At 36.8% G+C, this 13,887-nt stretch overlaps 1 protein-coding gene across 2 annotated transcripts in view; it reads right to left on the bottom strand.

Annotated features, from left to right (window-relative positions):
• sano (CABIT domain-containing protein serrano) overlaps nt 1-13,887 on the bottom strand; it is a 128,317-nt gene that overhangs the window by 91,023 nt on the left and 23,407 nt on the right. For both annotated transcript variants that reach the window (XM_074104926.1, XM_074104927.1), the window contains exon 2: nt 1,603-1,630. The gene's annotated coding sequence lies outside the window, so the exon portion shown is untranslated. The remainder of the gene's footprint in view (nt 1-1,602; nt 1,631-13,887) is intronic.

Raw genomic sequence — 13,887 nt, 5'->3', positions numbered from 1 at the left:
AAAAAAAAAATATTATTATCATGAATAGTTAGTTCGACTGTACTATCGAAACGACGTAACACCGATTATGCTCGCCATTGTAAGCAAATTTAAAAAAAAAGTGAACGCCAAGATGAGATTTTGCAATTACTCGAATGACGTGACTATAGCTGTTCTATAATTTATGTGTTTGACACGTTCTGTCGTTACGAAATATGCCGATGTAGTTATTTTTAATTTGTTATGTGTTTTTATTTTTTAAATGACGCGGGCAACATTGTCGAGTCAGCCATTAGATTAATCCGAATCACTTCGCTGGGTAAGCTCTAATCTTGTTTGTCATAGTTTCACTTGCCACACCAATGTTTGTCATAAAATATATAGGACCAATCTTTTTTCAGGATTTTAGGAAATGCCATTTTCATTTTAAAGAATGTAGAGCAAATTGTAAAATTCACAAACTTGCTGAGCAACATTGATGTGAGCCATTTTTTAAAAGCTTTTATTTAGTTTCACCTGTCCCGTTGTCTGTCTGTCTGTAATCAAATCTTGCAAGTTAAATTTGACGCACTTCCAGTGGTCAGATTGACTTGAAATTTGGTGTACTTATGTAAATTGCGCGACAATATAATAATCTGCTAGTGACACCCTGGTAGTCCGGCCATGATCGTCTACACAAGAGATCGTCTTCAACAGTTAATAGCATCGACTTGAAATTTGGTATGCAAATTTAGTTTGCGTGACAATACAAGTACAGTCAGCAAAAAAAGCTTGTATTAAAAAAGAAATATTTACCAAAAACTTTTTAACCTTCTTTTGCTAAACAAATGTGAATTTAAAACGTTTTAGTTTCAAACTTTAAAAAACTCACAAAATTATAAGAACCTTTACAGTGTTTTAATGCACATAATTAATTAACTTTAGTTGATTATCTTCTAAACAGTAAGAGTTATTTTAAATACTAGCTGATACCCGCGACTTCGTCCGCGCAGAATACGTTTATCGCTATCCCGCGGGAACTACGCAATTTTCCGGGATAACAACTATCCTATGTCCTTCTCCAGAACTCATCCTATCTGTATACCGAATTTCATTTCAATCGGTAGAGCGGTTTAGACGTGATTGAGTAAGAAACATCCAAAACTCCAAACATGCAAATATCTCATAGTCAAAATATATCACGCACAGGACTTATCACGCTAACACACACGAGTAATATTTACCTCGACGTTTCGGCAATATAATATAACATAATATTACTCGTGTGTGTTAGCGTGATAAGTCCTGTGCGTGGTATTTTGACTATGAGTGAAAATCACGAAAGTTTAAGACATTATATGCAAATATCTTCACAAACTTTCACATTTATAATATTAGAAGGATGTAAAAGACATGGCCATTGAGGGCGCAAAGTTAAGACTGCGGATTGGCAAGCGCAATGTAGGTTGTCCACCAACGAGACGGACGGAAGACCTGGATAAAGCCGCGAGTTCACGGTGGAGACCACTTCCAACAAGAACAACAGCAAGACTCCCTACGGCTGATGATGATGATGATGTACAGTAGAGAAGACAAAGAAGTAGGATTCTCCAGCAAGCTATATTGTATTTGTTTCTACATTACCTTTTTAGTACAGCAATTGATCTCAATTCTGTAACAAAGAAAACATAAAATGAATTCACATATTTCTCAATTAGAGCTAATATCAACTGAATTAGCACACGTAATGAAATGCGAAAAAAACCTTGGTTTTTGCATAATCTTATTGTTAAGATAATTTATACGAAGATAACAAAAGACATAGTTATAGTGATACGATAATAGGTATATTGAGGACGATTCGATCAAGGGCCAATTTTATGATTAAAAGTTTCGCAAATGTAGATGTTGTGGCCCCTTCACACGCTTGCAAAAACCACGGTTACATCCATACTTAATATTCCATCCCAGCCTATAAACGTCCCACTGCTGGGCACAGGCCTCCTCTCAGAACAAGAGGGCTTGGGCCATAGTTCCCACGCAGGCCCAGTGCGGATTGGGAACTTCACACGCACCATTGAATTGCTTCGCAGGTTAGTGCAGGTTTCCTCACGATGTTTTCCTTCACTGCAAAGCTCGTGGTAAATTTCAAATGTAATTCCGCACATGAATTTGGAAAAACTCAGAGGTGCGAGCCGGGGTTTGAACCCACGACCCTCTGCTTGAGAGGCGATAGGTCAAACCACTAGGCCACCACGGCTTTTTTATACTTAATATTATAAATGCGAAAGTGTGTATGTTTGTATGTTTGTCTCTTTGTCGAAACGGAGCGACGGATCGACGTGATATTTGGCAGAGATAGTTTATGGGCCCGAGAGTGACATAGGCTACTTTTCATCCCGGAAAAATGCACAGTTCTCGAGGGGACAGCGCGCGATAACCGAAGTCCTTGCGGGCGATGCCGCGGGCAAAAGCTAGTTTGAAATATTTGATATGGGGATCTCATTAAAATATTTAAATTATTGTATTGTTCGTTTGATTGATTGTTCCTATTGCATAAACTTGACTTAGATTTAAGTATATTCTTGTTTTGGTTTTAATTATTATTATTGAATTGAATCCTAATTTGACATTTTAAATTTTTTTTTATTTTCTATTCTCGCTGACAATTTATTGTAGTAAGATTTATTTTTTGTATACATTTGACGGTCCTTTTGTGAATTTCTTGTAATTAACTGACGTGTTTATAATGTATTTTTTCAAAAGGTAATAAATAAATCTAATCTAATCTACCAGATCTTAGACCAGGTGTCTATCACCCAAAAACATGAACATACATTTCGTGAATAAACGTAGCTATCATAAGGTCGCGGGTGAGCAAAGTAACTGTTTTAGTTTTTTAATACAAGCTTTAATTGCTTCTTCTCTGAGTACGGTAGTTAACGTCCAAACAATTCCGTTGCAAAAGCAATTTGTCCTTAAACAATACAATACAGTAAAAGCCTTCGTCAAATCGTGACTAGCCTCTAATTAATTAATTATTTAATACCCCATTAAAATTATTTTGACCCTTAGTACTTAGAACATAGAACTCATAGGAATGAAAGAATAGAATTAGATCATGCAATGGTAGCTAATGTATCTACTCATAGAATAACAGTGGCTTTAATAGTACTGTTACTTTCAATGCTTATTTTAATTACTAAAGTAGCTGCTGCCTTCGACTTCGTCTCCGAAGAATTAACAAGCGATTTTTCGGGATAAAAAGTGTTCTATAAGTTATCTGTGTGCCAAATTACATCCAAATTGTCAGTCTGTTATTGTGTGATTCACTAACAAACATCCAAATCAGGTACACAAACTTAAGAGAGGGATAGGATTGTGGGTCAGTACGTAACTGGTTAACCTAAAACCTGCTCCTCAGCTAAGTAATATAATTTTGAAACATGTACTTTAACCGTGAACCATTACTTTTAACTTCATATTTTTTTTTAAGATAACAACCGAGTGGATGCCCACCAACTCGAGAAGGTGACCTGGCAGACCTGGACGGCGATGGCGGGATGAACTGGACTACTTCTTGAAGGACTGGCCCTTGTATGCAGGGGAGAGAGAGCAGTGGAAGTATCGGGGGGAGGCCTTTGCTCACCAGTGGGACAGAATATGCTAACAATAATATAATAAATATTTTTCATATTTTTCATTTTATTTTTTTTCTCATAAATAATAAAAATAAATATAGTGGGTTCGTGGGACACTTGAAACCAATTGACTTAGTTCCAAACTAAGCAAAGCTTGTACTATGGATACTAGGCACCGGATAAACATACTTATATAAATAAATACATACTTAAAGACATATTAAACACCCAAGACCCGAGAACAAACATTCGTATTATTCATACAAAAATAAAATAAATAGCTATTTAAATCTATTTTTTGCCGTTTTTTGCTCGATATTAATAAGACACTTGAAATATTCACAGAATATTTACTTGTATAGGTATTCACTTTAAAAATAAATAGTTAAATTAAAATAAAATAAATACCTATTTAAGGGAGGCTCCCAGACAACATTTTTTGCTATTGTCTAATGTTGTATAGACATTGGTACGGGACCCTTCGTGCACGAGTCCGACTCGCGCTTGGCCGGTTTTTTCAAAGTAGCATGAACGAAGCAGGGGCGGGTCGATTAGCCTACCCCGGGCTACTACCTTGTCCTTCCCCGGGACTCAAACTATCTGATACCGTTTCATCTAAATCGGTTCAGCGGTTTAGACGTGAAGAGGTAACAAACAAACGAATAGATTTAGAAACTTTCGCATTTATAATATTTAATAAGGGGAGCAGAGGCTCCCTGCGACAAGGTTCTACCATGTTACATACGAACTTGACAAGGTATAGCAGTAATGGTATACATTTCGCAATCCGTCTGAGATACACGAAGCCTGCGCAGACGCATGTCGACATTGTATGCATACAATTAAAATTAAATTAATAATGAATTAATCTTGCATAATTGATTTGAGTATTATTGTAGGTGAGACCGCTATTTATTATGGCTCTATTTATACGAGTCGCATAGAATAGCTCAACATAAAAAGGTCACATATCTTGAAGTAGCTTTTATAAATGAAATCAAATTCAAATAGACTTTATTTGTAAGAATACAGTAAAAAATACATTGGTCTTATCATAATTTAAATTAAGCCTCTGTCTCTACAAACACACTTGTGTAAGCGGTGAAATAAACTTTGGAAGGCTGAATCCTTCATTTCATCCCTTTAGGCTCCGTTAACACCAGAGCTGTGTGTATTTTTGATACTACCTAAAACTGTAACCTTAAATTTAAGTGGTGTGAACCGATATCAAAACAAATTGTTAACTACCAGACCTGTCACATGGCTGTTTATGTACAGTAATAATACCTATAATGTATTCAATATTTATACACACGTGTTGTCAATGTTGTATCTTAAATCCAGGTGCAGTATGTGACCCAGATTAAGCTAACATGTTCTGATCAAGCATCATATCAAATCTAATCATGTAATACTAACATACATACAATTAAGTTGTTACTAGAAGGGCCTGGAGCGCGGTTAAAGTTGAAATTATGAGCGTACTTTATACTATGTCTGTAAATTTGTAGAAGAAAAAAAATTGGAACAGAGACAGCCCAAAGTGGGGATGGTGGACGACTTAGACACATATCAAGTGGAGTGGCAGGAGCACTCTAGACTACTCTAGGTTGTCTAATTTTTAATTGTATATATTTTTTGCTGCGCCGAATTATGGCAAATAAATTAATTCTTTCTTTCTTTTAATATTAGTTGCGGCAAACAGGCCTTTGCCCAACAGTGGGACACCTAAACTGGCAAAAAAACCGGCCAAGTTCGATTCGAGCTCGCGCACTGAGGGTTCCGTACAGTCAGAGGCAAAAATACTATACACAAAAATCAAGCAGAGTAGTTGTTTATGTTCATAGACTACCTACGGGTAGACATAATTAAAAATATCATATTTAATTTTTATCCCTTAACTGACACACGCTTGGCTTGACCAGTTTGTATTGAGAGAAGAGTGAGTTAGACTCGCTTTGCAAAGTTTCCTGTCATTGACGTCACGTAAAAAAAATGGCAAATCGGTTGAATTGAGTTTTACGGTGCCCGTAGTACCTACCTATATTATGAGTAGTTAATGTAAGCCAGTAGTATTTTGAGAGGAGGCCGGTCCCTAGCAGAGGGAGGGGGAGGGAGTTTGTTTGCATATAGGCTGGGATGATGATGAGTCATCATTGATGACGGTGGACCAAGCGTATGTAATGCTTCAATATGTTCGTCTTTTCGTCACGCATGATAATCAAAATATAGAGTCAAGTTTGTATGAAAAATACGAATGTTTGTTCTCGGGTCTTGGGTGTTTAATATGTATTTAATATGTTTTTGTATCTATATAATTATATTTATCCGTTGCTTAGTACCCATAACACAAGCTTTGCTAAGCTTACTTTGGGGACTAGGTCAATTGGTGTGAATTGTCCCGTGATATTTATTTATTTATTTAAGTCTTAATAAATCAAGGAGTGTTGTTGATAATAAGGTTTTTGTATCGCTAAATAAATATTTGTTTATAGAAATAATACAACGTTTGACGTATCCAGCAGCTCTATGCAGTAATAAGTAGGGACACGGCAATTACGTGTAATTCGGCCGCGCGGTCAGCTGCGCGCGCGCAGTCACTTTCCGATAGCGATATTGAGTTCATAACATAGGTAGGATGTCATCATCATCATTCCAGGTTACATCCCACTGTTGGGCACAGGTTTTCTCTCAGAATGGGCTTGGTGTGGTTCCCGCGCAGGTAGGTATGTACGAGTATGTACTGTCAAGGACTTTAATTCATGAGCCACTATGGATTTCAGAGGAAAAGCCATAACGATTTTCCTTGCTAGGGTGAGGGCACCAGTCATGGACAGGAACCAATAAGCGTCAGTGGGACGGAACGACACGAACTTCGATTTTAGAATTTCGTAGTAACCGCACTGTATTCACAACATCCCAAACATTGTTTACTCAGAATAATTTGGGCCAACATTGGCTCCATTGTGTTTGGCCCAGTTTAGACGTGTAGGCGTAAGGAAGCGATGGCCAATTGACCTATGGCTATAGGATTAAGGCTTGGAGATTGTAAACCTTTTGATTAAGGCCGTTGACCGATTAAAATACTTTTTGAAGTAGACCTCACAGCCTTGGGAATGTACAAGATGATGCTGGCGACAAATACTTAGTATCACCATGATAATCACTATCAGCGCTGGGGCGTTCTTAACGTCTCAGCATTATACTGAGCCAGTGTTCGATTCACAACCGATAAGTCGTACTTAATAATATTGTTGTGTCTTGTGTAGTGTTGTCTATTGTTGTGTTGTGAATAAATGTATTTTTTCTTTCTTTCTTTCTTTATATCAGCCGTAGGACATCTACTCCCGGACATGGACTCATAGCTTAGAGCAACGCGGGCTTCCGAAGGGAGCACGGTAGATTACCTTTAAAATAGTTCTGGCGTTTGTTGCGGGGGGAAATGTGCACACAAGTGCAGTTCCGCACACTTACATGCAAAAACAAAACTGCCACCTGTCTGTAATGACGATGTAAACACATAAATAATCCAACAAATACACTAATAATTCGTTTACAGACGACTCAAAACTCACACATTGACAAGTTGTTCATCGTCGAGAAGTCGGATTTATCGCTTGACCGATCCGAAATTTGTACGGGAGAGCGGATTCGATGTTGGTAACCGAATCGGACAATAATATTGTGATAAAATGTACGACTTTGTTTTTAAGTAATTAAATAGCAATAATACGATAACAATTTATTTACATGCGAAATGTAACACCATCTTTTTGCAAGCTTGATGTCCCAGATCTCTTTTTACAGCAGAAAACTGAACAATTCGGCATTTTTAGCACTGCAGCGTTCACTCGCGCGACTCGATTCGCTCTAGTTTGAAATCCGAGCGCGCCTTGTTATATAAAATTCGTATGCCCAGTTGGGCATGTACTTTGACAGAGGGGAACGCGGCGAATGGCTACTCCCTTCCGTAGGAAGCCCGCGTTGCTCTAAGACTCATAGACTTCGGATGAACATAAATAATCTACAACTAAGAGTACTACATTTTTATTATTTTGTGTACCGTATGGTGTATCATAGGTTGGGATCCTGGGAAGAACAGTTTTTAATCCCCGACGCAAAGAGGAATGTTATAAGTTTGATCGCTGTGTGTGTCTGTGTGTGTCTGTCTGTGGCATCGTAGCTCTTAAACGGGTGGACCGATTTTGATAAAAACATGTCTAAAAACCACCTCTAGAAAACCTGCTTTCAATTAAAAAAAACCGCATTCAAATCGGTCCACCCGCTTAAGAGCTACGGTGCCACAGACAGACAGACAGACACAGACATACAGATACACATAGCGGTCAAACTTATAGCACCCCTCTTTTTGCGTCGGGGGTTAAAAAATAGATAGATACGAAGATACAAGACTCAAGAAAAAACGTTAATATTTTTCATACAAATATCTGCCCCCACCGGGAATCGAACCGGAGACGTCAAGCTTCGTAGCCAGGTTCTCTCAACGCTATCCAGCTCGGCTATCCGGTCGTCTACAATACGTAATGAAGCGACAAAGTGGCGGCATCAATTCTGGAGGTACACGCGATATAATTTATATTGGTCTTATTAATTTAAACATTTATTGAACGACCAATATAATCCAATTATTATATATTCAAATAATTTCATTTATACTCCCATATATCATAACCAGTAAGCCCGCTGGCTATCGCTATATCAAAATTCAAATTAAACTTCTTTAATTGGATCGTTATTCGATATTATAAATCAATTGTTTTAATTTAATGCCATACAAACTGCATACTATATATATTAAAAGTTCGTTCATAGTAGTCTTGGCTTTAAAATAATCCGTGATCAAAGGTCTTAACACCACTTTCTTGTTATTCAAAATGGAATCTTGCGTCCTTTGGTTGGGGTTGACAATTTGATAGCAAGAAGTCGAGATATGGCTTTGTTACGTTGGTTGGTAGTTTGCGATAGTGATGTTCGCGTATCGAGATTCGCGTTCGATAGTTGATCTTCAAAATATTGGTAGTCAAGGTACGTGAATAATGGAAAATGATTACCTACATAATTATGCGACAAGATATGAATTAGGTAATGTTAAAAAAATTAGAAGCTCTTTTGCTGACTGTAATTTCAAAATTTCAAAAAATTTCAAATGATTTATTCAGTAAATAGGCCGCAATGGGCACTTTTACACGTCAATTTTTTAAACTACCAGCGCTTTCGGAAAGACCATCATTGCCAAGAAGAATGCGCCGCAAGAAACTTGGCAGAAAGTCATTTTTTCATAAAAATATAATTACAAATAAAATACTTAAAAACTATGTTATAAAATTAAAGAAAAAAATAATAATAAAAGAAATACAGGGATGTATGGGGTGATAAAAGAAATACAGGGATGTATGGGGTAAATACAGGGATGTATGGGATGTTGTTAATTGTACTTGGATTGTCGTCCAAAATACGTATTCGTACCAAATTTAAAGTCGATATCAATATCATTAACCATTCGAGAGTTCCGTCCCGCGGAAACGATCCTGGGCGGCCTATAAAAATGTCACAACCAGATTATTGTATCATCACATCACACAATGACTTACATATCCATACCAAATTTATAGTCATTCAAATCAAGTGTGTCAAATTTAATTTGAAAGGTTTGATCTAAACATACAAAATAAACATTGCATGTTCAATAAAAGCTTGTCAGAAATACCTCTTTACTACTCTGTGATACCAAAATCCCGCCCCTCGCTAAACAAAAATATATCGATATTCCAACGATGATTAATCGGCGTCACTAGCATCAGGTTTGTGGAGCAATAGCCATGCCGTGATGATAGTGACCTTCGTGTTTTGACAGCTGTCATAGACTGGACACCAGTTGACCCGTTAGTGAAAGCGGTATCACGATTGCCTCTGATGAGGAAATCGGATCCCTGCCGTGGTCACATTCCAGACAAAGCTGTTCTTTTGTCTCGAAGACTAAAGTGACAGTTGGAAACGTCATAAGTAAAGATATCGATATTGATAGCCAAGCGAATTGGCTCGTTGAAGGCAATGGGCAGGCCATATAGCACGGAGAATAAATGGCCGTTGGGGGCTGAAAAGTTCTCGAATGGATGCAGGCCGCTTCCAACCGAAGCAACTGGAGGTCTATGGGGGAGGCCTATGTCTAACAGTGGCTGATTTCCCAGCCGCAGCTGAACCTTCGGCTCTAGTCTCGATTTTGGCAGAAACAAACTTTTTCACGGCTCTCTAATTTTTAGCCGAAAACATTTTTCCAACCACGAACGATTTTTAAACTGATTGTATATAACTAACTTAGCCGAACCTAAGGGTTCCACAAGATCTTGAAATATATCCTGAATAGTTTAAAGTTTCAGAAAAAAAAATATCGTTCATATAAAACAGTTAATCATTTCCGGGGAAAAGCCAGGATCCGATCCCGTATATCACACTTAAATTAAATTTTACTAATACCTAGGCAATTTGGACGACCAGTTAGAGAACCTGAATACGAAGCTTGAGGTCCCGGGTTTGATTCCCGACCGGGGCAGTTGTACTCGTATGAATAATACGAATGTTTGTTCTCGGGTCTTGGATGTTTAATATGTATTTAAGTATGTATTTATCTATATAAGTATGTTTATCCGTTGCCTAGTATCCATAGTACAAGCTTTGCTTAGTTCGGGACTAGGTCAAATTGGTGCCAAGTGTCTCATGTTATTTATATGTTTATTTAATTATTCAATTTGTTCAATACACAGTAGTGTATTATTATTATAACGTGGTTATAACAGTAGTACTTAATTGAAATAAATGATATAATATTTTTAAAAAGTAAGTTGCACTTGCAGAGAAGTATATAATCATTTAGAGATATCTAGAAATATAAGCTTATAAGCTTTGGAATGGAAGAAAATATATAACATCATGTTAATAGCTGATAATAATAAAAATGCATATTCTTCACATGACTCAGCCAATTATCAAAAAATGCAGCCATATTACCGTGAAGAAATCGCAAATTTTGCTTCGCCGATTAGTGTAGCGATTCGATATTACCCGCGGAAAATCGATATTATTGCTCAATCGTGATGTTATTTTACGATTTTAAAGGGTTTTTAATTAAAAACATTGTGAAAAAATTAAAAAAATGCGTATTAGCGAGTTAATTTGTTCTTGATTTGATGGGAATCGATTTGGGGCAATAAATTTGATTTACTGTAACGCTCTTGTAATTATTTAAGTGTAAAAAACTGGTTTAATGTATTAAGTATCGCGTAGATTTTATTCCCATGACTCATCTCATTCACGAGCCATAGAATTTAATCGCAGGAATTTATACTACCTACATACATACATACGTATAGGGTAGTAGGTATACAATAATAAGTATATAATAATGCGTAATAAATAAGTCGGTAGATATGTACGTATTCAGTGTCAATTAAATATTTGAAAACTTGAAAGCAGATTGTTTAGAATCGAGGGGAGGTATAATGTTAATTTTAACAAAATTTTTGTTGGGTTAAGATTGGGTAAGTGTTTTTTTTGGAAACTTTTTACTGAACTAATTATGAGTACTTAATTTTTACTAACAAACTAATGGATCCTTGTTATCAGATTTTTTTTAACAAGTCTGGCATAGTGCCCCACTGTTGGGCGAAGGTCACCTGTTGACCTCCACACCTCCCGTTCAGGCACAATGTCGGCCCAGAAATATATATATTTTTTGTATGTGTTGTATCGGAGCCCCCCTTAAATATTTATTTTATTCTGTTTTTAGTATTTGTTGTCATAGCGGCCAAAGTTATACATAATCCGTGAAAAATGTAACTGTCTAACTACCACGGTTCATGAGATACAGCCTAGTGACAGACGGACGTTTTTACCCTTTGGGTACGGAATCCTAAAAAGCAGAAGCAATTTTTGAGGTTTTTTTTTAGGTATTTATTTAAGGTTCGGTCTCGAGCTAAGTGCTCGATGATGAGCTGATCATTTAGTGACGTCACGTAATGATCATCCACCAGAAACACTTCCTGGTTGGTTAGTCATGCACGACTAAGGTTAGGGTCGTCACGGATTCTAACGCATGCGTATACTGCAAAAAACTGTTTTTGTACTTATTTGCGAGGAAGCTGTTGAATCTATCATTTTTGACTGTAGGGACACAGCATTGAACGAACCAGGAAGAATCAGCAAATAGTTTAACTCTAAAATTGACTAACCGCTTCTCAAGCATGGGGTATGTAAATATAGCGGGTGTGGCTTTTAATATGAGCAAATAATTCAAACATAGATCATACTCGTCAAACTGAACAACGTTTCAGCGATTTTTACTCGTAAAAATAGTTTGTTAATTTTAAGTTTATTCGAAGAAGGTAAAGCAAAATTATTGATGTTTGTAGCGTGACAGGCGACGTCAGTTGTGTTCTAGGATGGCGTAGGTACATTTATTGCAGTATTTAATTTGTATGAAAATAGGAAGATTCAAACACTCCATTCAAAGACAAAGGCAAAATATCTTTATTCAATTTAGGCTATATAACAAGCACTTATGAATGTCAAAAAAATATGTATTTTTAAAAGTCGCTGAACTATAATAATGTTGTTCAGTTTGACGAGGAGGATCTAAGTTTTAACTTTTTGCTCGTATTACAGGCCACAACCGACGATGGCCCAAAGTGCCAATCAATTATTTGTATTTTATTATATGAGTCACAATTTCGTATCTATCCATTAATTATGGAACTTTAGTTATCATACTAATATTACAAAACTGGGTTTACTGTTGTTTAGAATGTCAATAAAGACCACGATGTAATTTTTGGCAATTTGGGAATTTAGGAACACTGCGGAATTTCAATTTAGGAACACTGCGGAATTTCAATTTAGGAACACTGCGGAATTTCAATTTAGGAACACTGCGGAATTTCAAATTAGGAACACTGCGGAATTTCAATTTAGGAACACTGCGGAATTTCAAATTAGGAACACTGCGGAATTTCAATTCAACTGTTGAATCTAATAATTTATGCGTGCGAAGCCGCGGGTAAACTCTAGTGTTTTTCATAAAACCGTGGCAAAACAAGACGATCAGACAGTGAAAACAAGTTACTATTGAGTCATATTTTATAACTATTTAGAATAACGCACGATTTCATAATTATGTGCTAGGAAACATACGACTAAATGAAACGCTTAGCAAAACACTTTTTTTTGTATACGGTAGTAATTTTAACTTGTTTTACCGCGAAGGCCGTACTTATTATTTAATAATAATAAGAGTTGGATATGCGCAGAAGCAAAGTCAGAGATCATGGTTAAAAAAAGACACTCCTCGATGTTGAAAAATTTAACCGACTAAAAAAACCGTGAAAATATTTTTTGAATACCAGTCTGAAGTCGGTGTCTCAGCACGAGCCAGCAGGAGTGGACCTATAGTCGTCTACCTCACCTAAATGCTATATATTGGGCTTCAATCACTCCTGCTGGGTCGTGCTGAGGCACCGAGTTCAAGCTAGTTGGTTTCATGAAAGACGGAGTTCTGAGGTAACAAAAATAAAAAGTAAATACAACCGAATCGATAAACTCCTCCTTTTTTTGAAGACGGTTAAAAAGTTTTTTGCACCTTTTACCTTTTACCAGAGGCGTTTCAAAGGGTGAATAAAAATCGTATCAATCAAGATCTTCAAAATTTCTTAGTGAACTCTGAAATTCGATTAAAACTCTGTCTGCCATCAGACACTTTGGTTCAGTCCTAATAAAAGAAAGAACAAGACAAGTGCGAGAAAACCAAAGCTAGTTGGGTTTTGTCGGTATAAAACTCAAAGAATATGTAAGTTTAAAGCGATACAGAGGCTCGAAGAAGAGATAACCGGTAGGGAGGATTTTTTTTTAAATTTTTGAAAAAATCTGAATGTTTTAAATTCAGATTGAAGCAACTACTGCGTGACGTCGGAAATGTGTGTGAACATGTGAAACTTACCACAAGCTTTTTGGTGAAGGAAAATATCGTGATAATGAAACCTGCTCATATAAACGCGAAGCAATTCAATAGTACCTATGTGTGGGATTTTCCGGCCTGCATTGGGCCCGCGTGGGAATTACAAACTAAGCTCTCTCATTCCAAGAGGAGGCCTGTGCCCAGCAGTGGGACATGTATAAGCCGAGATGAGGCCAAAAAGGGATCGTCTTTAGTTACGGAACCATAAAAAAGGCAAATTCCTTCATGTATTTTCACGCACAATTTAACGTAAACACAAACCAA

The sequence above is a fragment of the Choristoneura fumiferana genome, chromosome 22, assembly GCF_025370935.1.
Source record: "Choristoneura fumiferana chromosome 22, NRCan_CFum_1, whole genome shotgun sequence".
Lineage (NCBI taxonomy): Eukaryota > Metazoa > Arthropoda > Insecta > Lepidoptera > Tortricidae > Choristoneura > Choristoneura fumiferana.
The sequence above is the reverse complement of the archived record's forward strand: the minus strand, read 5'-3'. Positions and strand labels throughout refer to the sequence as shown.